Source organism: Lissotriton helveticus, chromosome 1_2 (genome assembly GCF_964261635.1).
Source record: "Lissotriton helveticus chromosome 1_2, aLisHel1.1, whole genome shotgun sequence".
Classification (NCBI taxonomy): domain Eukaryota; kingdom Metazoa; phylum Chordata; class Amphibia; order Caudata; family Salamandridae; genus Lissotriton; species Lissotriton helveticus.
Genome location: NC_136058.1, coordinates 347,666,892 through 347,692,870, shown reverse-complemented (window position 1 = coordinate 347,692,870; position 25,979 = coordinate 347,666,892). Strand labels below are relative to the sequence as shown.

Sequence of the window (25,979 nt, the reverse complement as noted above, 5' to 3'; positions counted from 1 at the left end):
ACAGAAGTGGGCGCGAGACTCCAAAGTGCACTTGTGATCTTGTTCACGTGCGACTTTGAGCACCATTTAGAATGGACACAAAAGTTAATGTACTTAGATCCACGTTTTTCCAAAATGTAATCTCTCATTTCTTTAGAAGACAGGGGAAAGTAAGCGGAGGTGTGTAGAGGCAGTGAGGAGATGCAACGGCCCCTCGCGGTGGGATGCCTGGCTTTCACCTTGCGGATACCCTGCCGGGGTTATCTCACAGGGGAATACCAGGACGGGTTCCCTAAGCAAGCGCTTAGAAACCGCTTGGTGATTTGCGCTATATAAATTCCTGTACATTTACACCTGTAGAGAAGTACTTCTGAGTAGAAAATACAGTTTCTTTCAGGCAAAACACAGTTCTAGTCCCCTCTGCCTACCTACGATACTGGTGCGAGCGGTCAAGGGTGCACTGAGGCTAAATATCACCTAGAGAGGCCGAAGTTTCCTGACCGCGTGGCCTAATGGATAAGGCGTCTGACTTCGAATCAGAAGATTGAGGGTTCGAGTCCCTTCGTGGTCGATTTTTGTTTTATTTGTTGGTTTGCTGCTACACTACATACATTTTATTAAATGTATACTCATGTCCGGCATTTCAACGTTTCTGTTCTTAAAGGCATGGAGGATGATTCTGAGAATTACGTGATTCTAACAATGGTCACAACATCTCTCTCTTAGAGAGGCTACCATATGTTTCAATTAATAAAATGGCTGCAAAGTTCTAAATCGTAACTTTGTATTACCTCTCGCTGCGCCCCTTCTGGTAGAGTCGGTCGCTGTGATAACTGCGTAGGTGCATTTTCTGTAGACATACCAATAGAGGCGTCATTCCCATTCTGCCTAGGCCCGGGCAGAAATGTTATTACGCCAGAGTCGTTGGAGTAATTTCGAAAATGTCGCATTGCTCTTTTATGATAACTACGCACTTGCTCCACGAGTAATTAAGAGTAATTTGAGGTGAAAACCCTGCCACAAAAGCACATTTAGGGAGCTCGAATGCCGCACGTTCTCACTATTCTTGTTCTGCTGCATTTAGCCTTGTTGTCTAGCACAAAATGCACACTTACGTCCATTTAGGTTGCCAGGGTGCATTTTGCGCTAAGAAAATAGAGCTAAATGCTGGTAGTAATTTGGGGAAAGATCCTACCCCAAAAGCACAATTAGCAAACGCACATGACTGCTCGCTATTCATGTTCTGTTGCATTTAGCGCTATTTCTCGATGCAAAATCCATCCTCGCGTCCACGTTAGAAGCAAGGGGTCATTTTTGCTTTACAAAATAGTGCTAAATGCAGAATTACCTTACTCGTGTAATTCAAGCGTAATCTCACAGAGCTCCTATGTAATTCAGCATGCTTATGCCAGCCGCGGCCGGTAGTGGGAGTACTGGCCGCCATATGTTTACTTACCTGTTAAACTCCGTAATCCATACATTACTACCCCCCACCCAGCCCCTTCCCCTCCCCACATCACAGCCCGGCCGGTACTTCCACTACCGGCCGCGGCTGGCTTATGCTACGCTGAATTACGTGAGTTACGCCCACCCATAATTCTGCCCTATATTTTAGGAAGAAAAACTCCTCTGAAAAACCCATCACTTCGGCTCTGCACATAGTGAACCTCATTGCAGCGCTGTATGCAGCATCTGTCCACAAAGCACTATTTAGAGTCAGACTCACTCACTGCTGCACTGCATAGAGTCATGCTCACTGCAGGACTGAGCAACTGCCCGCGTTACCATCAGTGTCACCGTGACTGCCACTGTATGACTGCAGGGAGGCGCCATCGGCTACCACTGGCACTGGGGCCCCGCTGTGAGGGGCTCTCTATAGACACCAGTTGGCTGCCTGCTTACTCACAGCTAACAAATCAATAAGCATTGGCAAAGTCCATAGGTGTGTATTTAATGTGCTAAAACAGCATTAACATAATAGTGCAAAATACACTAGGTGCCAGTAGCTGCGACCAGTGACTGCTGTAGTTTCTAAGTAGTCCCTTCTGCAGTTCAATACGAGCACTTGAGTGCATTCAAGTGGAGGTGGAAGGATACACAGAAACGACAAATGGCATTAGCTCAGAAGTCAGTACCACACAAGACGTGACTGACACAGCCTACAGCCAATGGATGAACGAGGCTGTACCTACGTAAAATGTAACAATGTAACAATGATGACAGTAGCTCACAGATGTACTCTAAGGAAATTGTCTACTAGAAATATTGATTAAAAAAAGACAAATTCTAAAGGCAATGGATGGACGAGGCTGTTATAAGGAGCCCAGTTTTTTAGAGGGATTGAGCCAAAGCCTACTCTATGGATGTTGTTAGCAATCGGTCTGTTTTGACTGAACTCACACCCAGAGGCACATGCTTGCCTGGACTATGGATCAAAGAACACAAACATTACAAAAAACAGTACCCTGATTTTGCAGGGGAAAGTGGGGGTAGAGTCTATTACTATTTAGAATACCCTTTATCAGCTGTTTTTTTAATTTTTAAAATAGGTTTATTTCCAGCGTAAAAACATATAAACCATCCAATTATAAAGTGTTCAACATTAAAAACACAGTTCGGCTTACTCCACATCTTCCATAAAATACATTAAACCCTCCGTCACTTCACTGTGGACCTTTCCGTCAATCGGACTCTTCCAAACACACATCACTACACTCTTGGTGACAATCTACAACTTTTGTATAATTGTGTAAAATGATAACACCTTGCTAATTTTAGTCCTGGACAGGTAGAACATGGGGCCATATTATCAAGAAAGGGCGATACATTATCGCCGCTTTTATCGGCAGGAAACTGCAGCTAAATCGGCGATAATGTGCTTGAGTATATGCCCTTGTGAATTCCCATAGAAGCCCAGGTTCTGGTGTTTCCTGCCGATAAAAGCGGCGATAATGTATCGCCCTTTCTTGATAATATGGCCCATACTTTTTTTTTCAGCCCAGAAGCACACGGCTGTGCAGGACTGCATTTATGCCGCCTATTTCCGCCATTTGCATCTTCACAAAGCGCTATAGAATCTGATTGCTCTTTCTAGCTCAGGGGTTCTTGTTTTTCAGTCAATCAGTAGATTTGCAGAGCGCTTCTTGTCACCCGTGAGGGTTTCCAGGCGCTGGCAGGGTCCAAAGTGGCCTCTTGATATTCTATTTCATTGCCTCTCACATTGTCTACACGTGAGTCTTTTTGGACAGGGTCTGGTAAGGTTGCATCACACCTTCACTGTTCTAAAACCACTTTGTACCCTGTCCCACTGTCCAGAAGAGGAATTTTCTCAATTTAAACTCGAGTATAATGAACATGCGATGCTGTTCAAGTCCAGAGGATTCTCCCCCTGCCCCTGGACTCCTACAAACCCTCGAAGACACGTTTGTAGAGTGGAGAATAGTTGATTTTAACGCCAGCTTCATGTGTAACAAACTGCGCACCTTTTTTACTTCATCCTGGGCTCTATTTTGGAGGCATCGCCTGTAGACCATCACCTGTGTCATTTCTTGTTTTCTTGCCCCCCAAAAATGCAATAAGTATATACATAATTGATTTATGTATATATGATCCCACATTCTCCTCGCTTGTCAGATCTATAATTTTCTGATTCAATTGCTGCTTGTGTTGATTGTTTTTGTCATTTCCTGTAAATCTTTGGGGTCACTTAGCTGAGATCAACGTCCCCCAATATCTTAGAAGTCTGAAGCTTCCATAAACCATCAGAATAAACACAGACCAGACCCCTTCTGTGAATACTGTTGGTGTGAGACATGAAAGGGGCCTTCCTTCATACCAGTAAAAAGCGACTTTACCCCGTTGTCTTGGTCTGAGCGGTGCCTTCTTTCGATGAGTGATGGTGGATCAAGGACAAACCTCGAGGCGCTTCTGGGAGGAAGATGTGGCCAGCGGCGCCTCTTTCACTTCATCACTTGCAAGTGCAGGAAGGGGGGGGGGGGGGTGGAGATCAGTTAGGTTTATACGCGGTGGTTTCTGGGTAATGTGACTAAGGTATCAACACACAGAGTGAAGAAAGTGGAAATAAAATAAAATCAAATGTGTAAACCATATGTATTACAAAAAAATGCAACAGTAAAATGAGATCTTCCCATACCGGGAGTCGAACCCGGGCCGCCTGGGTGAAAACCAGGAATCCTAACCGCTAGACCATATGGGAGGTGTGGAACATTCTGCAGGGTTCAGTTTATTTGTAGTGTAGAAGCCTGTATCCTCTGGTAGTGCGTACATCAGTGTTGAGTACATCCTGAGTTTCTAGATAAAAAGAAGAGAAAGAAATGAAGATGCAGACCCAGCTGGTCTGAGTCAGGGTGTGTGGGAGGAGGTTGGTAATTTCCGCTCTGTACAGGAATCAAACACACACAGACTACTGCAGGAACACGGGGCTTGGAGGAAGGAAACAGCAGCAGACACCACAGGAGGGTCAGCGAGGGAGGAATCTACACAGAGGCGACGAGAATACAAACCACCCAGGCTGAAAGAAGAACAAGACTGGCAGAGAAAAGGATGAGAAAAACACACGCTCAGTCTAAAAGAATAGAAACAAAACGGGTAAACAGAGAAGACGAGAAAACAAACCACCGAGGCTGAAACGAAGAATAAGACTGGCCAAGATGATTGAGAAAAACACAGACTTAGTACGAAAGAACAGACACAAAACGGATACACAGGAGATCCGAAGTCAACAAACTGCCCTTGTGATCTTGAAATACTTCATACTACAAGGACTGTTTAATCTCTCGGTCCTCATGGAAGCGAAGGAAAATAAGCGACGGTGTGAAGCGGACACACATAGCGCCTACAAGCCAGTACTTGTGAGTAGAAGGTGCGCGCTCTCTCCAGTGCACGCCCAGAGTCCTCTCCGTGCTCGGCTCACAGGGGCCAGGGATGCTTCGAGCGGGGTCAGCAGCACATACAGATGTTTACCACAGTGACCGCGTGGCCTAATGGATAAGGCGTCTGACTTCGAATCAGAAGATTGAGGGTTCGAGTCCCTTCGTGGTCGAGGTTCTTTTTCAGCACTTATAGAAATCACATTTTATGAAATCTACAATCCTCCCGCGCATTTAAAAGTTTTTTGTTTTTAAATCTATGCTGGATGCTGCTTAGGAGGCGATTCTAACAAATGCAGACAAAACGCCCACTTAATACATAAACTTGCTGCAAATTCCCAAATTATAACTCTTTTTCACAACACTGCACAGTGTCACTTACTAAAGCACTATACAGCGTCCCTCAATAAAGCACTGCACAGAGTGGCTTTTACTAAATCACTGCACTGTGTCCCTCATTAAATCATTGCACAGTGTACCTCACTAAAGCACTGCAGAGTCCCTCACTAAAGCACCGCACTGTGTTCCGGACTAAAGAACTGCACGGTGTCTCTCACTAAATCATTGCACGGTGTCCCTCACTAAATCATTGCACGGTGTCCCTCACTAAATCATTGCACAGTGTCCCTCACTAAATCATTGACCCTCACTAAATCATTGCACGGTGTCCCTCTCTAAATCATTGCACGGTGTCCCTCACTAAAACACTGCACGGTGTCCCTCACTAAACCACTGCACGGTGTCCCTCACTAAATCATTGCACGGTGTCCCTCACTAAATCATTGCACAGTGTCCATTACTAAATCATTGTCCCTCACTAAATCATTGCACGGTGTCCCTCTCTAAATCATTGCACAGTGTCCCTCACTAAATCATTGCACGGTGTCCCTCACTAAATCATTGCACGGTGTCCCTCACTAAATCATTGCACAGTGTCCCTCACTAAATCATTGTCCCTCACTAAATCATTGCACGGTGTCCCTCTCTAAATCATTGCACGGTGTCCCTCACTAAAACACTGCACAGTGTCCCTCACTAAACCACTGCACGGTGTCCCTCACTAAATCATTGCACGGTGTCCCTCTCTAAATCATTGCACGGTGTCCCTCACTAAAACACTGCACGGTGTCCCTCACTAAACCACTGCACGGTGTCCCTCACTAAATCATTGCACGGTGTCCCTCACTAAATCATTGCACAGTGTCCCTCACTAAATCATTGTCCCTCACTAAATCATTGCATGGTGTCCCTCTCTAAATCATTGCACAGTGTCCCTCACTAAAACACTGCACGGTGTCCCTCACTAAAACACTGCACGGTGTCCCTCACTAAAACACTGCACGGTGTCCCTCACTAAAACACTGCACGGTGTCCCTCACTAAATCATTGCAAGTCCCTTTAGTGGTCGAGGGTCTTTTTTCAGCAATTATAGAATAGACATTTTATGAAATCTACAATCCTGCCGGCATTCTAATCTATCTGTTTTTTAAAGATAGTTAATGTTACCACCACCTTCATATGTAACAAACTACTCACATTTTTTTAGTTCACCCTGGAGCGCTATTTTGGTGGCAACGCCTGTGCCAACGCCAACGCCTTTCGCCTCTGTAACCTCTCGTTTTCTTGTCCCCAAAATGCAATAAGTATATATACATAATGGATTTTCAGTTTCTGCAGACACATTCTCTTTGCTTATCAGATCTATAATTTGTTGATTGAATTGCAGTTCGGGGTCATCGTTTCCTGTGAATCTTCGGGGTCACTCAGCTGAGATCAACATCCCCCAATATCTTAAGAGTTCTGAAGAATTCACAAACCATCAGAATAAACACAGACCGGGTCTGGTCTGTGTTATTCTGTTTATTCTAGTATTCCGTGAATACTATTGATGTGAGACATGAAAGGTGCCTTCCTTCATACCACTAACAAGCATTTGCAATGCAATAGGTCTCGCATTAGGAAAGTTTGAGCCATTGGTATTGTAAATTGCATTTTTTTTATTTATGTGTTGGTTGTGAAAATAGCTATAGTAATAGCTAAAGTAATAGCTTTGTCATTTACAATGCCAATAGTTTTAACTTTCACAAATGTGACACCTATAGCATTTGTAATGCAATATGTGTTGTATTTTCACGCAAATCCAAGAACAGAAGTGAAATATTAACATTTTTTTGTCACATTTATAAGACAGACGTTATTGTTGTTCGAGTACTTTACGCTGGTGTTTGGATTCCTGTAAATCCCCAGTGTTGCAGGGTGCTTAAGAATTTTGTGATCACAGTGGTACTGTATTTCGGGCTACCTTTGATACTTGCACAAGTGCCACCTTGCCCATGTAACGCTTGTTCCTGAGCCTGAGTGTCTAGCACTTATTGCAGGACTATACCTCTAACCTAACTCTGGGTATGGGCAGTAACCCTTTTGTGATGTATTCCTATAGGTTCTGTATCGATCCCCCTATTCCTGACCCTATTCTGGTTAACAAATTAACTAGCAGCCAGCCCATGATGCAGAAAACCCCCATGATGCAGAAACCGTTATCTGATTAAGCCACACTACGGCACAGGAACGTGTTATCTGATTAGGTCATAACGCTTGCCATCTAATTAGACAAGCGATATTCCTCCAGCCCCTGATAAGGCATACGGAGTTCTCAAAACAAATCAAACCTATGACAACCTGGGAAAAACCCTGCGGCTATTGTTTTGATTTCACCGAGAACTTCAGCAAAAGAATGTGCTAACGACCAAGTCGTATGACATCCTTATTGACGTATCTATGTCCATCCTTACGTCAATCTCGGCACCTTAAAGGTATAAATATTACCGATATTGCCCTATGCAAACACACGCGGTGGTGACGAGATCGGAGCAGCCAGACTTGCCGAAGCCCAGAGCAGAGCAGACCCCGCTGGCGCAGCCCCGCCTTCCTGACACGCTGAGAACGAGAAGCTGCCTTTTCTCCTGCCGAGAAATCCAGCTCCGGCGCTTCCGGGTAGCCCTCGCAGGCAGCCTGGAATATCGAGATCAGAGACGAGAGATACCATCCCTCAACCATCCTAGATTCCAGGTACAGAACTGAATAACCCCTCGAAGAGAATTCTTTAGTCAGTCACTTGGCAAAACAAACTTAACTTAAACTGTTACTTTCTATTCCCGCCCACGTATTAGGCTTAGGTCAGGTACACGGGGTAGGCGTAGTTAGAAACACCAGTTGAGTACGATTAGTCAAATGTATATGTGTATGTATCTATTTTATTCATTTTAAACCTTCATATGGCTTAGAAACCATATCAATGTTTTTACAGTATTATTTTATACTGCTGCTTTTAATGTATGCACTTTACTTAACCATAAGTATTGCAATAATATCGATCCATTTCTCTTGTATGAGAAAAGAGACTGATCAATAAATACCATCTTTTATTGAACACGCCCGTCTCTTCCTTTTCTCTACAATCTGGTGAGACTAAGAATGCACGTACTGACTGAGTAAAATAAGTCGTCTTTTGTTTTCACACGACTCTAGAGATACACTCTTGATTAGGGGAGAGCAAAGTTGTCATGTTCTATGGTTGTCAGAAACTAAATCCCTTCTTGTCTATCCAGGGAGGTTCAACTCCTCCTTGCCTATTCGAGAAAGTTTCTAGTGAACTCTGAGCTAGCTGGCAAACCCAAAACTTTAAGTCTAATATCGACAGTAGTAGACCTAGTTAACGTCTGGTCTAGGCCTATACTATTGAAGGTATTATTCCAATGCGCAGAGCCTATTGGGATAATAGGAACTACACTACATGGCGCCCAACCTGTTTGGATAAGGCGATAAAACTAACGTAAGACATTTAGAGTAACTCGGTCGTGCTTTTTCACTCAGACCCCTTTTTTCCCATAATACTCCAAAGACGTCTGGAGTGGGTAAAAGGTCATATCCGCCAGACCTCGCAGGAGGAAACTCCTATGTATGGTTCTTGGTTTAGTCAACGTTGAAGGATACACTGTTCCAAAATATTGTGCAACTAATCTTTGTTTCCATAAGAAACCTGATCTGCAAACAAACAGAATAACCTTCCTGTCGGTAAAATGGTAGACAGTGATGATGAAAGAGAGACAGTTAGAATAGCAACTGAACTCGCAGAAGCTGATAATACTATGCAAGAAGCAGACCCGGATATAATACTCATCCCGGTCATTAAAAGGAAATCTATAACCTTAAAACTTATAGAAAATGGACTGACACCTAGAGGTGGCACAGTCATATTCGTAATTGAGGCACACGAATATCGGCAGACAGAGGTATACTATTCATGGATACATTTTCCAGCAGCAAATGCTGTAACAAAGTACTTCCACTATTACAAAACAGAGGTACCTCCTAATGAGTACACTCCTTTCGAGGAGGTGGAAGTACCACTTAAATTTCTCTCTTATTTAATGGCGCCCTAAAACATAATAATCACATCACCAGGCTCGGTCCTTTAGGAAGACCAGGAGCAACGTGGCCGGTCCTAGCCGGATACACACCACATCCAGACATCGACGGGATGTCTGCAGCAGAGCTTTTAACACAACTAAAACAATTAATAAAATTACATAGACAATTAGTCCAATATGTGATGCGGACTTCAACAATTCAACCAGCAATTAAAATTCCACAGCTGACCCCTCACCAGGGGAACACAAATAAAATTACACCACAAAACATACAGTCCTGCCTAGGTAAAGTACCGGCTAAACGGGAACAAATACCATTCTGGCTAGCACAAAAAATCACCCAAATAGAGGCGGTGTTTCCAGACACCACCCCGTTAGAAAAACACAGGATTCTGACTATCTGTCTTCCAATGGGAATCGCACCACACGTGGAGGACTGTGACACTTGGGGTACAGTCTTTGCTTCCATTTACACAAAAACGCATGGTGTTCCATCCATCTCGGTAATACCAGATGTGCTAAAACAAATTCAAGATGAATATGGTCCAGAACCCGCTTTAACTCTTGGTATGAAATTACTAAAAGACTTCAAGCAGGTCTCGGCTATATTATTAGCCAACATAAAGGGAGAAGCAGCGAACGTGGCGATCCGCCAGAGGTTAAAAGAGACAGATATAGCAGACCAACCAGCTGAAATTGCCAGAATCATAGAAAAATCCTATGAGGAACTAGGTAGAGATAGTTTAGGTGGAATACCAGTAAAACCACAACTGATTGAAAGTCCTGAAAAAATATTTTTTAATAATAATTCAACATCACAAAAAAAGAGCTGGGATGGAAACAAACAATCCAATCCTAAAGAAAAGAAATTCCAGTCCAGAGGAAGGTCACCTAGGCGGAGAGAAAAATCTCCGAACCAAAGACATAGGTCACCCCAAAGTGATCCCTCTGGGAAAAGATATAACCTTAGAAATAGGGATAATATAAAGAAGCCTGATAGATATCAAGACATTGATACACGTCCCTCTCAATCTTTTCAGACTTCCTCGCAGAAATCGGAAAGAAGAGGACGATCAGAACAAAGAGAAGAGCACGCCAAGTCCAAAGACAAGGAACCTGCTCATCTAAAAAAGAAATTACAATTTCCAAAAAAGAAGGTAGCCAGCATTAAAGTAGTTAACAATGCCGAGAATACTGAGGACACAACTGAAAAACGGAGAATGGGCTCAGACAATGCTAGACAGCGCAGCAGAAGTGAGCATAGCTCGCAAAGTCCTTATGAATCATCTGGAGACAGTGGACACGAATGAATATCTTCAAGTGGAAACTGCAGACACCAGAGTTAGCAAACCTCACAAAATATATGAAATAACATTACGTATAGAGGGAGATAAGACTAGAAAAATAAAGGGACTATTTTGGGATAATCTCTCCAAGGGTTATGACATCCTTCTAGCTGAAAAAGACTGGCCACCAGAGTTTGTCAGGGATTGCCCTCATGGCGAAGAAATAATTATGCCTGCCTTCTCAAATCATATCCCAATTCATAAAAAATACACACTTGCTAGAAAGTGGGCAGTAGCTCTAGCTCCTGCTTTATATAAAAATCATGTAGGATGGGATGAGGACTCTCCTCCTCACAAAATCCAGTTAAAATCAAAACCTACTGCACAAAGGCAGTACCCAATTAAGCAAGAAGCTAAAAAACAGGTAAAAGAAATACTAGATCAGCTAGAATACCAGGGGGTGATTGAAACTTGCACCTCACAAATGAACAACCCTTTGTTTCCGGTCTCCAAACCAGACAATTCATATCGTCTAGTTTTGGATTACCGACACCTTAACTCATGTTGCAAAACTTTTGCAGTGCAAAACTCGCATAGTGCTGCACTAATGAATAACATAGTGCGCAAAAAATACAAAACAACATTAGACATCTCTAATGGATTCTTTTGTCAAAACATAGCACCAGAGAGCAGATATTTGTCTGCGTTCTCAATAAATGGCACTCAAAAACAATTCTGTCGGTTAGCCCAGGGGTACAAGAACAGCCCGGGAGTATTCTCAGCGAGAGTAACAGAATTACTACAAACATATGATGACGAAGCATTATCTTATGTCGACGACATATACTTAACAGATGATGACTTGAATACTCACTTGAAGAGAGTGAACACCATAATACTTGGGTTCGCAGCAGAGGGTTACAAATTCAACTTTAAAAAGTCCAGAATTGCCCATCTGACAGTCCTGTTCTTAGGATATGAATTATCAAGTGAAGGCAAAAGCCTGGCTGACAATTTCCTAGAGAAATGTGCCGTACTCCAAGCACCTAGAACACTAAAAAACCTACAGTCAATTCTAGGCTTCCTAAACTTCGGAAGAACATACATTGCAAATTACGCAGAAAGGGTCAAACCCCTTTATGATCTAATAAAACCAGATTTTAAAAGAACCAATTGGACTCAGATACACACAGAAATTCTGAGATCCTTACAAACAGACATGTTAATTAAAACAAAATTAGAAACACGTGATAACACACGCAATCTTGTGATTCGAGTCATCCCAGGAAGATGCGGATTCACATACCTGACCTCTAATGAGGGAGAAAAGGTACCAATTGCATTCAAATCACACTTGTACACTAAGGCTGAAATGAAATTTAGCCCAACGGAAAAAATTCTAACTGCAACACAGACAGCTATAGCAAAAGAACGAGCCCTGGCACAAGGTAAACGAATAATAATCGTGACACCGATACCAGCCCTAGAGGCTGTAACAAAAGCAAGCATTCCGAATGCTAAAGCGCTCCATCTGAGATGGATACAATGGGCTAATTCTCTTGCTGCAACAGACGTGGCATACGAATTTGATCCTAACTTAAAAACACAAGAATTTCTCCAATATGAATTTGAATGTCCTCCGCCGACCGAAATTCTGCCTCTAGAACATTACGGCTGTATAATATATACAGACGGATCAGCACAACCCGCAGTGGGGGGTAAACAAGCTTACATTGCTGCGTGCGCGATTGTTAAAGGTCGCTGGCACGAAGGAAAATTTAAACCAGCGGTCACTAAAACACAATCTCTAGGAGATTGTACAGCTCAGCGAGCTGAACTACTGGCATTCAAGATGGCGCTTGAAAATACCGATCGAGAATTCCCCACACTCATAGTGTGCGATTCGTATTATTGCGTTCAGTCTTACAATGAATACTTGCAGATCTGGCTTCAGAATGGCTTCAAGGAATCAAAAGGAGGCACAATCAAGCATAAAATGCTCTGGGAACAAGTAGTTCTATTACAAAAAGAACTACCAAAGACTCACGTGATACATACGCTGAGTCATCAACGTGATGGCGTTCACGTTGCAGGGAATTCATTGGCTGATGAGGCCGCGAAGGCAGCTGTGCAAACGGCTTCCGTAGCTGCCATCACACGGTCAAAAACAAAAATAGACAGCGAAATATTACAGGCTGTCAGCGCTACAGAAAAGGATTCGATAGAAACACTCCCGAAAGGCTTTCCAGTAAAATACTCATACATAACTGATGCAAACAATGTTCCTTTTGCTCGAATCCCTGGAGTGGGGGATAGGGCAATTCCAAACATGGAACATAGGTTAGGACTGATAATAGCGGCACACGAAGGGCTTGCTTCTATACATGCTGGCGTCTCAGCCACAGTATCATTATTAAAACAGAGATACTGGTGGCCGCAAATGAGAAGACAAACAAGGAACTATGTTTTAGAATGTGAAATATGTCAAAGAATGAAAGTATCAACGGTGAGACGTCCAGCACAGACGCCCCTTCTAATCTCGGATAAACCATTAGCCTGTGTTTACCTAGACCACTGTGGTCCCTTACAAAGGGATGGTAACTATAAATATATCTTGGTTGCAGTGGACTCATGCACGAGATTCATATGGATGTGGCCGCAGCGAACGGCTGACGCCAGAACTGTTATAAAAGATTTGCGAGTCTTTATCGGCACATACGCAATTGGCATGCTGCATTCGGACCATGGTCCTGCTTTTAGCTCTAGAGCTTATAAGGAGGCCATGGTCAGCATGGGCGTTACATTGCGGTACTCTTGTCCATTTCACCCTGAGGGGAACGGAATTGTTGAAAGAAAAAACCGTGACATAAAGCAATCTATAACGGCAAAGGTATTAGGTTCAGGAGCTGGGTGGGTCAAACATCTAATAAGTGTCCAATGTAGTCTAAATAACCTGCCAAGAAATTCTCTGAAGGGATTCAGTCCGTACGAATTATTATTTGGAACTAGGATGTTAATCTCTGACCTCGACAGTCAGACTTCAGTGGTGAAGGAAAAAAGCTTTGATATCAAAGATCGTTTGGCTATTTTACAGGACTTAAACGAAACAAGAAAAGACTTGAGCAACATAAAGTTGAAACAACAGCCAACAACCACTGAAGAACCACCACCTGTCCCAGCAAGACCTGTCTGGATTCCAAAAGTCGGGGATCTAGTCAGAGAAAAGATCGCGGTAAAGAAGGAATTTGGGCCTTCTTACAGAAAAGCAGTTCCTGTCTTGTCCATCAACGGGACAAGATCAGTTGTACTACCGCCGCTTGCTGGTAAAAAGGAGAACCGAGTTGTATCCATCGACCTGGTAAAAGCACAATCATGTGGCCGATAACAAACAGTAGGCCAAGTGGACTCCCAATAAGTAGCAGAACACCAAGGTTTGCTACCAGTACAGAGGTCCTAACAAAGAGGCTAATCACATTCGTAACGCCTACAGAAGAACAACAAGGACTATGCTACAATGCAATGGAACTTAGACCTCTGAAAACCCAAATAAAAACATTTAGCAGAGACACACCAATCTACAATGAAGTACCAAATGATAATGCAAGAAACAGTAATCCAGAAGCAATTGGAACAATTGACAGAACTGCATCCGGCTACTTCATAAACTTCGATGATTCCTCTGAAGGCTTCAGTGAATCAAAAGCACAGCCATCAACAAAAACCTTTAAAGATAAAGCTAAAGAACTTTTGAAACAACTGAAAGAAACATATCTGATTTCTCCATGGATCGAATTTTGGGTGGGTTTTGGTGCATTTATCCTCATACTTTGGCTCATCATGGTACTAACTTAGGGACGCTTCATTGAGGGAAAATATGCTAAAATGGACACAGCAAGTCAGAAAATCAACTTGATCCTCAAACCACACACATCTTCACACATCGAGAAAAGAGAACTTTCTTCAGTCAACTTCACAGCCAATCCTATACCGGGTGGGGTAGCATGGGACAACACTGACTACGAAATCTATGGTCCGGTTGAAATCCTGAAATATCCACACCAAATTAAGATCTCATTGAGTGACTTTGTAAAACCAAGCTCATTTGCGGATGATTGGGACTTCGAAAGTATAAATAATATGATGTCTGACTTAGTGATGTCTGCTAAATTTACCAAACATGATTATTTGCAGGGTTCAACAAATTATGATAGTATGTACTGTTATAACCACTATGGCAACCATTTTCTACATAAATCTGCACAACCTAGAAATGTTTTAAATTATAATCAATGGGAACATTGTGCAACCCCTCCAAAAGAAAGCTCAAGAACCTTTTATGACAAATATTCATACTTTTCAGGTTTTAACACAAGTAACGCTGAAACATTTTATTTCAAATTGTCAAATAAGACAGGGACAAAGACCATGATAACAAACACAAAATTGATATATTCAGACTCATTCTTTGAACAAATGAATACTTTTGGTTTTGATTATTGGGACAAAAATGTTGAATTGAAGAGTGTTTGGGGTACAAAAGAATGGCAAGTACAAGGTATAGAATCTTTGTTTAGAGCCTGCATGATCCCAGAACAAATTATATTTTTAAATGACACTGTCCAACAAACCACCTGTCTTGGCCTAGCCAAAATCAAAGACTTAAATAAACCGTCTATTCCAAAGCCAACAATGTACAGCAATAGCTCTACAGATGAAGAGATAGACGTAAACTATGTATTAAACCAAAACAGAACACATCCTGATTGGAAACAGTGGTTGATCTGGCCCACAGATACTAATAACTGTCAAGACAGATTCCTGAACAAAACACAGGGGTTCAAAATGACCAGGCCAGACCCTAGATATCCCCAAAGACATCACCCAGGGATAATAACCACCTACAGTGTGGGCAAATTATGCCTTCAATGGCTGCAAACTTCCACACTGGCAGAAATTAAGCAACACCTAACTTTACTTACTGATGGTGCTGACTTGCGTGATTTCATTATGGGACCACGCAAACAGCGTCAAAAACGTTTCATAGCAGCCTCTGTATATGCAGCATACAACGAGGCCTGGAAGGTGACTCAAATTGAAACAGCAGAGAGAATACGGGAAATTTACCGTATTAATTTGGAAAAATCACTTTCTGTAGTGGACAATGGGTTAATGACTCTGTCCTCCAGAATTTTTTCTTTGGACAGCATTGTGTCTTCAGCAATCGACATATTATCGCAAGACTTACTGTTGTTACAACACGGTCAGTCTCAATTGCGTTCTATTGTACAGCTTGGCTGGACGCTACAAAATCTGCGTTCAGGCTATGTGCCTTGGCGTTTAATCAACACAACGTCACTATTTCATATCTTTAACCTTACTGATAGACAAATCAGTATGGCACAAAAGGGTGCTGATTATACAATCCTGAGCATTGAGAAACTCGAAAGATTACCAGTGACAATGTCAGAACGACCTGTCAGTGAATGGATAATACATGGGATAATTAATATTCCAATATCAACCTTCAGGTTTCAATACTGCCAAAAATATATACAGGCTGGCATGTACGAAAAATTGGGAAAAGGGTACATTAAAACAACATGGAACTTGCCCTATTCACATGCATGTGTCAGTAATAAAGGACAGAAAGTGTTTCTTAGTGGCAATAATTGTGCAATGTCACTAAGCGGTACACTTCTGTGTAATGGAATTAGTTTGCATGGAGCCTGTGAAGGGAACTCAAATAACCTTTCATGTCACCAGCAAGGCGCACCTGCAACAGAGATAGAACCATTCTTTCAAAGACTCTATAATGGGAGTTACATTCTAATTGTAGATCGCAGATGTTGTAGTCTTATGCCCGGGACTCCTTATCTCGTAACTACGACTGCGAAGGTCAAGTGCTGTGGACACTCATTGTTCCCCAGCTCCTTTCCAGACAGGGAGGCAAGGGCATGGCCCAACTTGAAAATTACTTCTATTCGAATAGATACTTTAAGCAGAATGAAAACAGTGCTTCTTCAGACGCGGACCAGGCTCACGTCATCAAAAGAAACGTATGATCTCCAAGTCGCAAGGACGACTGCAGAGATTCACTCTTTGTTATCAACTAATTCCCCCATACATTTCGCAGAAATCCTGAATGAAATCTTAAATATTTCTGATACCAGTGGAGTCTCACAAGTATTTAAGACAGTATTTTCGATGGCATTAACACCATTCAAAGCCATACTGGGTATTTTTCCAGATTTCGTCCATTCGATTTTTGGCGGTCTTCCCCTCATTTTGGGACTAATTGCAGGAATCCTATTCTTGGTCCTAATATTTCGTTATGGCAAACCATGTCACAGACAAAACACCTGCGACAAGGGAAGAAACAATCCTAGCCAATGGATACCGGGACCGGATATCAAAAATCCTGGGACTATCCCGGCTTAGAGACCTGAACATGACTTGGTTTCTATCATTTCGACCAATGTGGCATTGATGTGTTTTACATGTATTAAGGTGCTTGCTATGCGGAGAAGAATGCGTGTTAGACACCTGTCTGACGCTACAATCGGATGCGCCAATGGATGCAGAAACATTGTTGAGTCCAATAAAGGCTCATGCTTTGTGCTGCCCTCAACGGCTACCAATCCTGATGACGGTATTCGTGGAAGCTACACCACTACGATTAAGGGGTAGTGAAGTTCGAGATGAAAGCAGCATCGATCAGGTACGACCTTCTGTCAGCAATCCAAATCAAAACGTCAATGGAGACAATCATGCGCACGAATGCATGGTTACACCTTTTTCCGAGTTAGTGGAACTCTCCCAGGAAGCTGTTGACAGCTTTTTCGACAGTCTAAATGATATGATGTTCTCACCAGAGCAGAAATAGAGACTTTTGAGCAAGCTCGCACACGGCGTTCCCTGAATTTGGCCTTCAACTTTAATAATAGAGTCACATGAACAATTTTCCCTCCAGTTCACGGACAGCAATTTTTTCAGCAGCCCCAAAATATTTTTGCATATTTTTCGGGACACTTATCTTCTGCTTAAAGTAAGAACTATTCTTAGAGAACTAAAAATTCTAATTTTATGAATGAATGAATGAATGAATAAAATATTTAATAAAGCGCGCGATGGCCAAGCGGCTTCCTGGCGCTGGGGACCTGATCAGAAACTCGGCTGAGGGGACCCAGGAAAGATTTAAGAGGGAAATGCCTGAAGGAAGAGGAAGGTTTTAAGGGCTTTGCGAAAGTGGGAGTAGATGGGAATGGAGCGAATAGAGAGAGGAAGGCTATTCCAAAACTGGGGGGCAAGGACTGAGAATCGGGTTCCCCCGGTTCTGGATTTGCGGAAACGAGGGGTGTGAAGAAGAGAGAGAGAGGAAGAACGGAGGGTGCGGACAGGGGCATGGGAAGAGACAAGAGAGTTGATGAACAGGGGTGCGGAGCGAGAGTGAGCCAAGAATGCTAGACAGGCCAGTTTGAAAAAGGATCTGAGACGAACAGGGAGCCAGTGAAGTGATTTAAGAGCCGGGGTGATATGAGAGGATTTGGGGAGGGAGAGAATGAGACGAGCGGCTTGGTTTTGAATGGCCTGTAGGCGGCGAGATTCGTAAGCAGGTATGCCCACATACAAGCCATTCCCGTAGTCAAGGCGAGAGATGACGAGGGCCATGACTATGGATTTGAGAGCATCAGAGGAGAAGAAGCGGGAGATTTTCCGGATTAAACGGAGAGAAAGAAAGCAGGAGGACACAACCGAGCTGATCTGACTGTGCATGGATAAGTCATGACTGACTTTGATGCCAAGAGTGCGGACAGAAGAAGAGGGAACAGGGGGGGGACCAAAAGAGAGGGGCCAATGTGCGGGAGTCCAGGGGTTAGAAGAGCCACCGGTGAGAACAAGTTCGGTTTTATCTGGATTGAGCTTCAGTTGGTTAGCGCACATCCAGTCAGAAATGAAAACTAAAGTGGAACAGAACTTGGGAAGAGAGTCAGGGGAGGAAGAAAGATCGAAGACGAGCTGAAGGTCATCTGCGTAGTTATACACAGAGACCCCCAGCTCAAGAAGAGAAGTGATGAGGGGGTGAATATAGAGATTGAAGAGGAGAGGGGAGAGAGAAGAGCCTTGGGGAACTCCACAAGTGACAGGACGGGGAGGAGCGGAAAAACCGGAGAGATGAACTGCCTGGGACCTATCCTGAAGGAAGGACGCCAGCCAGGAAAAGGCCACGCCCCGAATGCCCGCTGCGCTGACACGGTCGAGAAGGATGGCATGGTCGACCGTGTCAAACGCAGCGGACAAATCGAGAAGGACCAGAGCCTGGGGGAGATTGGAGTCAGCCTTCCCCTTAAGCTCATCCAAGACTGCGAGGACCACCATCTCCGTGGAGTGGCCCGGGCGAAATCCTGCCTGATGGGATGCAAGGAGGCTGTTCTCCTCAATGTAAGAGGAGAGGCAAGAAGTGACATGAGCCTCGAGGATCTTGCCCAGGTAGGGAAGGAGAGAGATGGGACGGAAATTGGAGGGAAGAGAGGGATCTAAACCAGTTTTCTTTAAAATCGGAAGGACTATGGCAGATTTGAAAGAGGAGGGGACAGATCCAAGAGCCAGAGAGGAGTTAAGGAGGGCAAGAGGAGGTCCAGAGCAAGTGGTGAAGAGGGTTTTAAGGATGCGTGCTGGCGCGCAATCCAAGGGGGAACCGGACTTGATTTTGATCAGTAGATTTAGAAATAGTTCAGTAGAAAGAGAAGGGAAAGAGGAGAAAGAGAAGGGAGGATAGATGGGAAGACAGGTGGGGCGGGGTTGTGGCAGTGTGGGAATGTTAGCTTTGATCTTAACGATCTTATCAATAAAAAAATCGTTAAGTGAAGAACAGAGGGACTGTGAGGGAACCGGACTGGGGGTGGAGCGATCAGAGGTGGCAAGATTGTAGACCAGAGAGAAGATTTCACGGGATTTGTTATTCGCGAGAGCTACTCTCTCAGAGAAATAGGCGGTTTTTGCCGCCAGGATCGCATTTTTATATTCAGCAAGGAGTGATTTGTATTTGGCGCGCAACAAGGGGCAATAGTTCCGTCTCCAGTGGCGTTCCGACCGCCTTAGGTCGAGTTTAAGAGTTTTAAGTTCTGGAGAGAACCATTTGTGCGCGTCATGAGGACGCATCGCCTTGATCTTTTTAAGCGGAGCGACAAGGTCGCAGGAGGAGGAAAGCCATGTGCCAATGGCATTGACCTGAGAATCAAGAGAAAGATTGGTGAGGGTAGGGACAGATGAAGCCAAAGTGAGCGAGAGAGAGTCAAGGTCCGTTCGATTCCAATTGCGGGCTGAGATGTTCTTAGGGAGGGGAGGCTTGTCAACCACTCCCAGGAGGATGGCAAAAGAGATGGAAAAATGATCCGACCAGACGCAAGGGGAAACAAGAGGGGGTGAAACAATAGGGCGAGAGGACCAGATTTGGTCCAAGATGTGACCCTGGACATGAGTGGGAACTGAGATATGAGAAGTGAAATTTAGGCATTGGAGAGTGCCTGAGAAATCTTTCGAGGGAAGGTCTTCCCTGGGGTCGCCCGGCCAATAATTAAAGTCGCCGAGCAATAGGACGGAAGAATTATTGACCACAAGGGTGGCCATAAGGTCCTGAATGGAGGCTACAAAAGAGGGCATAGATTGAGGAGGACGGTACACAAGGACAACAGTGAGGGGGACAGGTAGATTGAGAGAGCGGGCCACTAGGTAGTCCACATTAGAGATAGGGGGGTAATTAAGAAGTTGAAATTTAAGGGTTGACCGAATGATCATCGCCACCCCTCCCCCCACCTTGCCGTCCGGACGATCAGCCCGGAGGGCATAATAGGAGTCGGGAAGAATGGCTAAGAGGTCGGGAAGGGAGTCAGCGGTGAACCAAGTTTCGGTCAAAAAAAGGAAATCTGGGGAGTCGGAGGTAAGAAGATTAAAGAGAGCCGTCTGATGTTTGGCCGCTGAGCGGGTGTTAAGCAGTATGGCAGAAGCGGCGGCAGCGGCAGAGGCAGAGAGGGAGGAGGAAAAGGAGGCAGAGGGGGGATCAGTAGCTAGGGGGGAAGTGCTATTGGGGCTAGAAAGAAGCGGAGTCAAGTGAGGGGAAGGAGGGACGAGAATACCAAGTGTGTCAAGGTGGCGCAAGAGTGGGGGTGAAAGTGGGGAAACAGCATTGAAAGCTAGGAGTTGTGCGGAGGTATAAGCTAAAGAAAGGGCAGGGGGTGTGGCCCCTGGTCCCGGCCTGTCGCGGACGGGCGCAGACGGGCTTAACTTAGGCGCAACTTCGGCGCGCCTTCGTCGCGCCCGCTGCGCGCGTCCGCTACGCGGCCGGGACTGGGTAACCATTAAGTAGCGACACATGGGGGAAAGAGTCCGGGGGTGTGGCAAGGGGGGAGGGGCCAAAGAACTGCAGCGCCGAGCCCAGACCCGCCCAAGATGGTGGAGCCGCCCGTCCCACTCCAAGAGTCAGCAGGGAGGGGGCGATCAGCGGTGGCGGTCTGGGTCAGCGAGCAGGACAGGAGCAGCCAGGAAGAGCAGAAGCGCTGGCTCCGTAGCGCCAAACAGCGAAGCAGGTAGGCGGGCTAAGAACTAGTAGACTAGTGTCCAAGTAATTTTAAAAGCAGCGTTGCTCCCGGAGTCGCCTCGGGAGTTCTGGTGAGATGCAGGATAGGCGCGCTAGCAGCTGACCGCCTGAAGTACTTGACGAGGGGGGAGGGGCCAAAGAACTGCAGCGCCGAGCCCAGACCCGCCCAAGATGGTGGAGCCGCCCGTCCCACTCCAAGAGTCAGCAGGGAGGGGGCGATCAGCGGTGGCGGTCTGGGTCAGCGAGCAGGACAGGAGCAGCCAGGAAGAGCAGAAGCGCTGGCTCCGTAGCGCCAAACAGCGAAGCAGGTAGGCGGGCTAAGAACTAGTAGACTAGTGTCCAAGTAATTTTAAAAGCAGCGTTGCTCCCGGAGTCGCCTCGGGAGTTCTGGTGAGATGCAGGATAGGCGCGCTAGCAGCTGACCGCCTGAAGTACTTGACGAGGGGGGAGGGGCCAAAGAACTGCAGCGCCGAGCCCAGACCCGCCCAAGATGGTGGAGCCGCCCGTCCCACTCCAAGAGTCAGCAGGGAGGGGGCGATCAGCGGTGGCGGTCTGGGTCAGCGAGCAGGACAGGAGCAGCCAGGAAGAGCAGAAGCGCTGGCTCCGTAGCGCCAAACAGCGAAGCAGGTAGGCGGGCTAAGAACTAGTAGACTAGTGTCCAAGTAATTTTAAAAGCAGCGTTGCTCCCGGAGTCGCCTCGGGAGTTCTGGTGAGATGCAGTATTTTAGATACTTTATAGACATTAGCTGCCCGCTGGTATGTTCATAATTATTTTATTCTGTGATGAAATGGTCTCGAACCTTTTTTCTGTATTAAGAACCATTTCATGTGTAAATTCTCATATACCAATTAGCAATAATGTATAGATATGCGTGATTACTTTAGCATTATTCTACAGCTTGAGTGCATATAATACATATGACTGTTTTTCCGTATATTTGATAATTTCAAAATGCATTTATGTATTTTGGGGTGGTAAGGTATACACTATACTCTACAGTATGTTTTACTATGCATAGATTAGTAAATATGTCCATAGTTAGCGTGGAGTGGGTGTGATGTATTCCTATAGGTTCTGTATCGATCCCCCTATTCCTGACCCTATTCTGGTTAACAAGTTAACTAGCAGCCAGCCCATGATGCAGAAAACCCTCATGATGCAGAAACCGTTATCTGATTAAGCCACACTACGGCACAGGAACGTGTTATCTGATTAGGTCATAACGCTTGCCATCTAATTAGACAAGCGATATTCCTCCAGCCCCTGATAAGGCATACGGAGTTCTCAAAACAAATCAAACCTATGACAACCTGGGAAAAACCCGGCGGCCATTGTTTTGATTTCACCGAGAACTTCAGCAAAAGAATGTGCTAACGACCAAGTCGTATGACATCCTTATTGACGTATCTATGTCCATCCTTACGTCAATCTCGGCACCTTAAAGGTTTAAATATTACCGATATTGCCCTATGCAAACACACGTGGTGGTGACGAGATCAGAGCAGCCAGACTTGCCGAAGCCCAGAGCAGAGCAGACCCCGCTGGCGCAGCCCCGCCTTCCTGACGCGCTGAGAACGAGAAGCTGCCTTTTCTCCTGCCGAGAAATCCAGCTCCGGCGCTTCCGGGTATCCCTCGCAGGCAGCCTGGAATATCGAGACCAGAGACGAGAGATACCATCCCTCAACCATCCTAGATTCCAGGTACAGAACTGAATAACCCCTCGCAGAGAATTCTTTAGTCAGTCACTTGGCAAAACAAACTTAACTTAAACTGTTACTTTCTATTCCCGCCCACGTATTAGGCTTAGGTCAGGTACACGGGGTAGGCGTAGTTAGAAACACCAGTTGAGTACGATTAGTCAAATGTATATGTGTATGTATCTATTTTATTCATTTTAAACCTTCATATGGCTTAGAAACCATATCAATGTTTGTACAGTATTATTTTATACTGCTGCTTTTAATGTATGCACTTTACTTAACCATAAGTATTGCAATAATATCGATCCATTTCTCTTGTATGAGAAAAGAGACTGATCAATAAATACCATCTTTTATTGAACACGCCCGTCTCTTCCTTTTCTCTACAATCTGGTGAGACTAAGAATGCACGTACTGACTGAGTAAAATAAGTCGTCTTTTGTTTTCACACAACTCTAGAGATACACTCTTGATTAGGGGAGAGCAAAGTTGTCATGTTCTATGGTTGTCAGAAACTAAATCCCTTCTTGTCTATCCAGGGAGGTTCAACTCCTCCTTGCCTATTCGAGAAAGTTTCTAGTGAACTCTGAGCTAGCTGGCAAACCCAAAACTTTAAGTCTAATATCGACAGTAGTAGACCTAGTTAACGTCTGGTCTAGGCCTATACTATTGAAGGTATTATTCCAATGCGCAGAGCCTATTGGGATAATAGGAACTACACTACACTTTATCACTACCAGGATAACGCTTGGTAGTTTGCGTCCCATCTCGAACATGTACATAAAATGGAAGTGTATTACATGGATGTTGCAGGCTTGCAATATACTTTCTGTGTACGTACCAGGTGACATTTTACAAGACCATGCTCAACTGGTCTTGGATACATGCCTACCTCGGGTGCCAACCTATTATGGATCCGCCCAGTAATCAAGGTCAGGTACTCACGCTGGTCTATAAGGAAAACATTTACTAGAAACACAAGATATGAAGACAGTCCCAGACTAACACGTTTTCACAAAAACAAACACATAACAGAAATAGGTCAGCACTTAATTGTTCTTATTAAAATCGTTTAAGTAAAGTGTTTACGTACACACAACTCACACAGAACTGCAATAGTAATGCCCTAGTTTATCAGGTGGCATTCAATTGAAAGCAGTACATGAAATAGCAAGATGATTTGCAGCCTCTGCTTTTAGAGAAAGACACAAAGAAGATGAGAGAAACAATACTGAACAATACTGCAGCTGTGTAGCCATTCAACATAAAGGGTTAGGGGTGATCTTAAACTGTTAGATAAAACAGAACTATTAGTTCCAATAAAACTTGAACTATTACACTGTTAAAAAATAAACACACTAAAGTACTTCAACAGCAGCAATTTTTCACATTTCAGCATAATGATCTAATACAAATGTAATCACACGTGCAGGCAGATTTCTCTGGGGATGAAACATTACTGACAGGATTTCTGGAAAAAATGATTGAACATGACACGTTTTTACATTTAAAAAGCGAAAGCACACACTAAATTTTAAAGAAAAAGGACAGTAAAAAGAAAACATTCTTCACCTGATGCCCTCAATCAATCTGGCACAATCTGTTTTCCCCCCATGGCTGCCTATAAATGTAGAGCACGGATGTAAACACACATACACTAGACTAAACAATGGCTATAAGCAGCCCCAGCTCACTCTCTCTCATGCACGTCCCGTGCAAGACTGTGGGAAAATAGCACCAATGACATGGAGGAACTCAAGTGAGGTTTTCTGAAAACAACCCAGAGCTAACAAGTATGTAGAAGGGCCTGGAAGCTTTCAAGACAGAGTTTTTAACTAATACTTGGCACGAAGAAAAGATTTATGTGCCATTTTTGGCTAAAATACTCAAATTATTTACCCAAAGGGGCAAAGCACCAAAAGTGTAAAGTCCGCGCTATATAAAAATGCATAAATACATGAATAAATAAATACCGCCTTCGGGTAAAGTCCGCGCTATATAAAAATGCATAAATATATGAATAAATAAATACCGCCTTCGGGTAAAGTCCGCGCTATATAAAAATGCATAAATACATAAATAAATAAATACCGCCTTCGGGTAAAGTCTGCGCTATATAAAAATGCATAATTAATTAAATAAATAAATACCGCAAAACATCCTCGTTACTCTGCCGGCCTGCAACCAGGAAGTCAGGCAGGCCGGCGCGACAACAGGAAACAGGAAGTAGGAGGGCGGGAGCCTACCCCGCCTCCCACGGAAGAGCCGCGATTGGAGCCGTGTTTGGAGCACCGGGGCGCAGGAGCCTACCCTGCGCCCCGGTGCCGAAGGAGGGAAGAAGAGTCCTGCTGCCGGGCCTTGCAGCTGAGGAGAGGAAGCCGGTGAGTGCATTGCTGAGCTGCGGGGCGGGGAGGGGGGGGGGGAAACATGTACGCGCGGGGGGGGCCTGTGTATGTGTGTGTGTGTGTGTGTGCGTGCGTGTGTGTGTGTGTGTATGTGTCTTGGAGTGCGTGTGTCTGACTGTGGGGGAGGGGGTGTGTGTGTGTGTGAGCGAGTGTCTGTCTGCGCGCGCATGTGTACGGCGCGGGACGCGACGTGCGCGTTCGCGCACACGAATCCAGCTAGAAAAGCTCGCACACCCTCTGGTCCGTCCTTCCCCCCAAAGTGATCGCTATTGGTCTCCAGCTGGCGCATCCTTACGGATGCATTGCCAGCGAGACCCAAAAAGGGTGTGGGGATCAGTTAGGTCTTATAGTGGTGGTTTCTGGGTAATATGCCGAAGGTATAAGACAATAGAGGGAAGGGAGTGTAAATACAATTAAGTGAAATCTGTGTAATCCTTGTATTAAAAAAAAAATTGTGAGTGAAAAGTAGTATCTTCCCATACCGGGAGCCGAACCCGGGCCGCCTGGGTGAAAACCAAGAATCCTAACCGCTAGACCATATGGGAGGCGTGTTTTCAGAATCCGGGCTTGTTGTATTTCAGAGCAGGTGTGCTCCGTACATGTGAGAGCTAGGATGTCATTTGCCCCTCAGTGTGAACTCTGTGGAGGAAATCCTGAGTTTCTTCACAAAGAGAAAAACAAGAAATAAAGAGACA

At 44.6% G+C, this 25,979-nt stretch overlaps 4 non-coding genes across 4 annotated transcripts; 2 read left to right on the top strand and 2 right to left on the bottom strand.

Moving 5' to 3' along the window:
- Positions 1-477: 477 nt before the first annotated feature.
- TRNAR-UCG (transfer RNA arginine (anticodon UCG)) lies at positions 478-550 on the top strand. Its single transcript has one exon. It is a non-coding gene; the product is annotated as a tRNA-Arg (tRNA).
- A 3,573-nt stretch (positions 551-4,123) lies between these two features.
- Positions 4,124-4,195, bottom strand: TRNAE-UUC (transfer RNA glutamic acid (anticodon UUC)). Its single transcript has one exon. It is a non-coding gene; the product is annotated as a tRNA-Glu (tRNA).
- A 773-nt stretch (positions 4,196-4,968) lies between these two features.
- On the top strand, positions 4,969-5,041 carry TRNAR-UCG (transfer RNA arginine (anticodon UCG)). Its single transcript has one exon. It is a non-coding gene; the product is annotated as a tRNA-Arg (tRNA).
- A 20,716-nt stretch (positions 5,042-25,757) lies between these two features.
- On the bottom strand, positions 25,758-25,829 carry TRNAE-UUC (transfer RNA glutamic acid (anticodon UUC)). The gene has a single exon. It is a non-coding gene; the product is annotated as a tRNA-Glu (tRNA).
- Between the last annotated feature and the right edge of the window lie 150 nt (positions 25,830-25,979).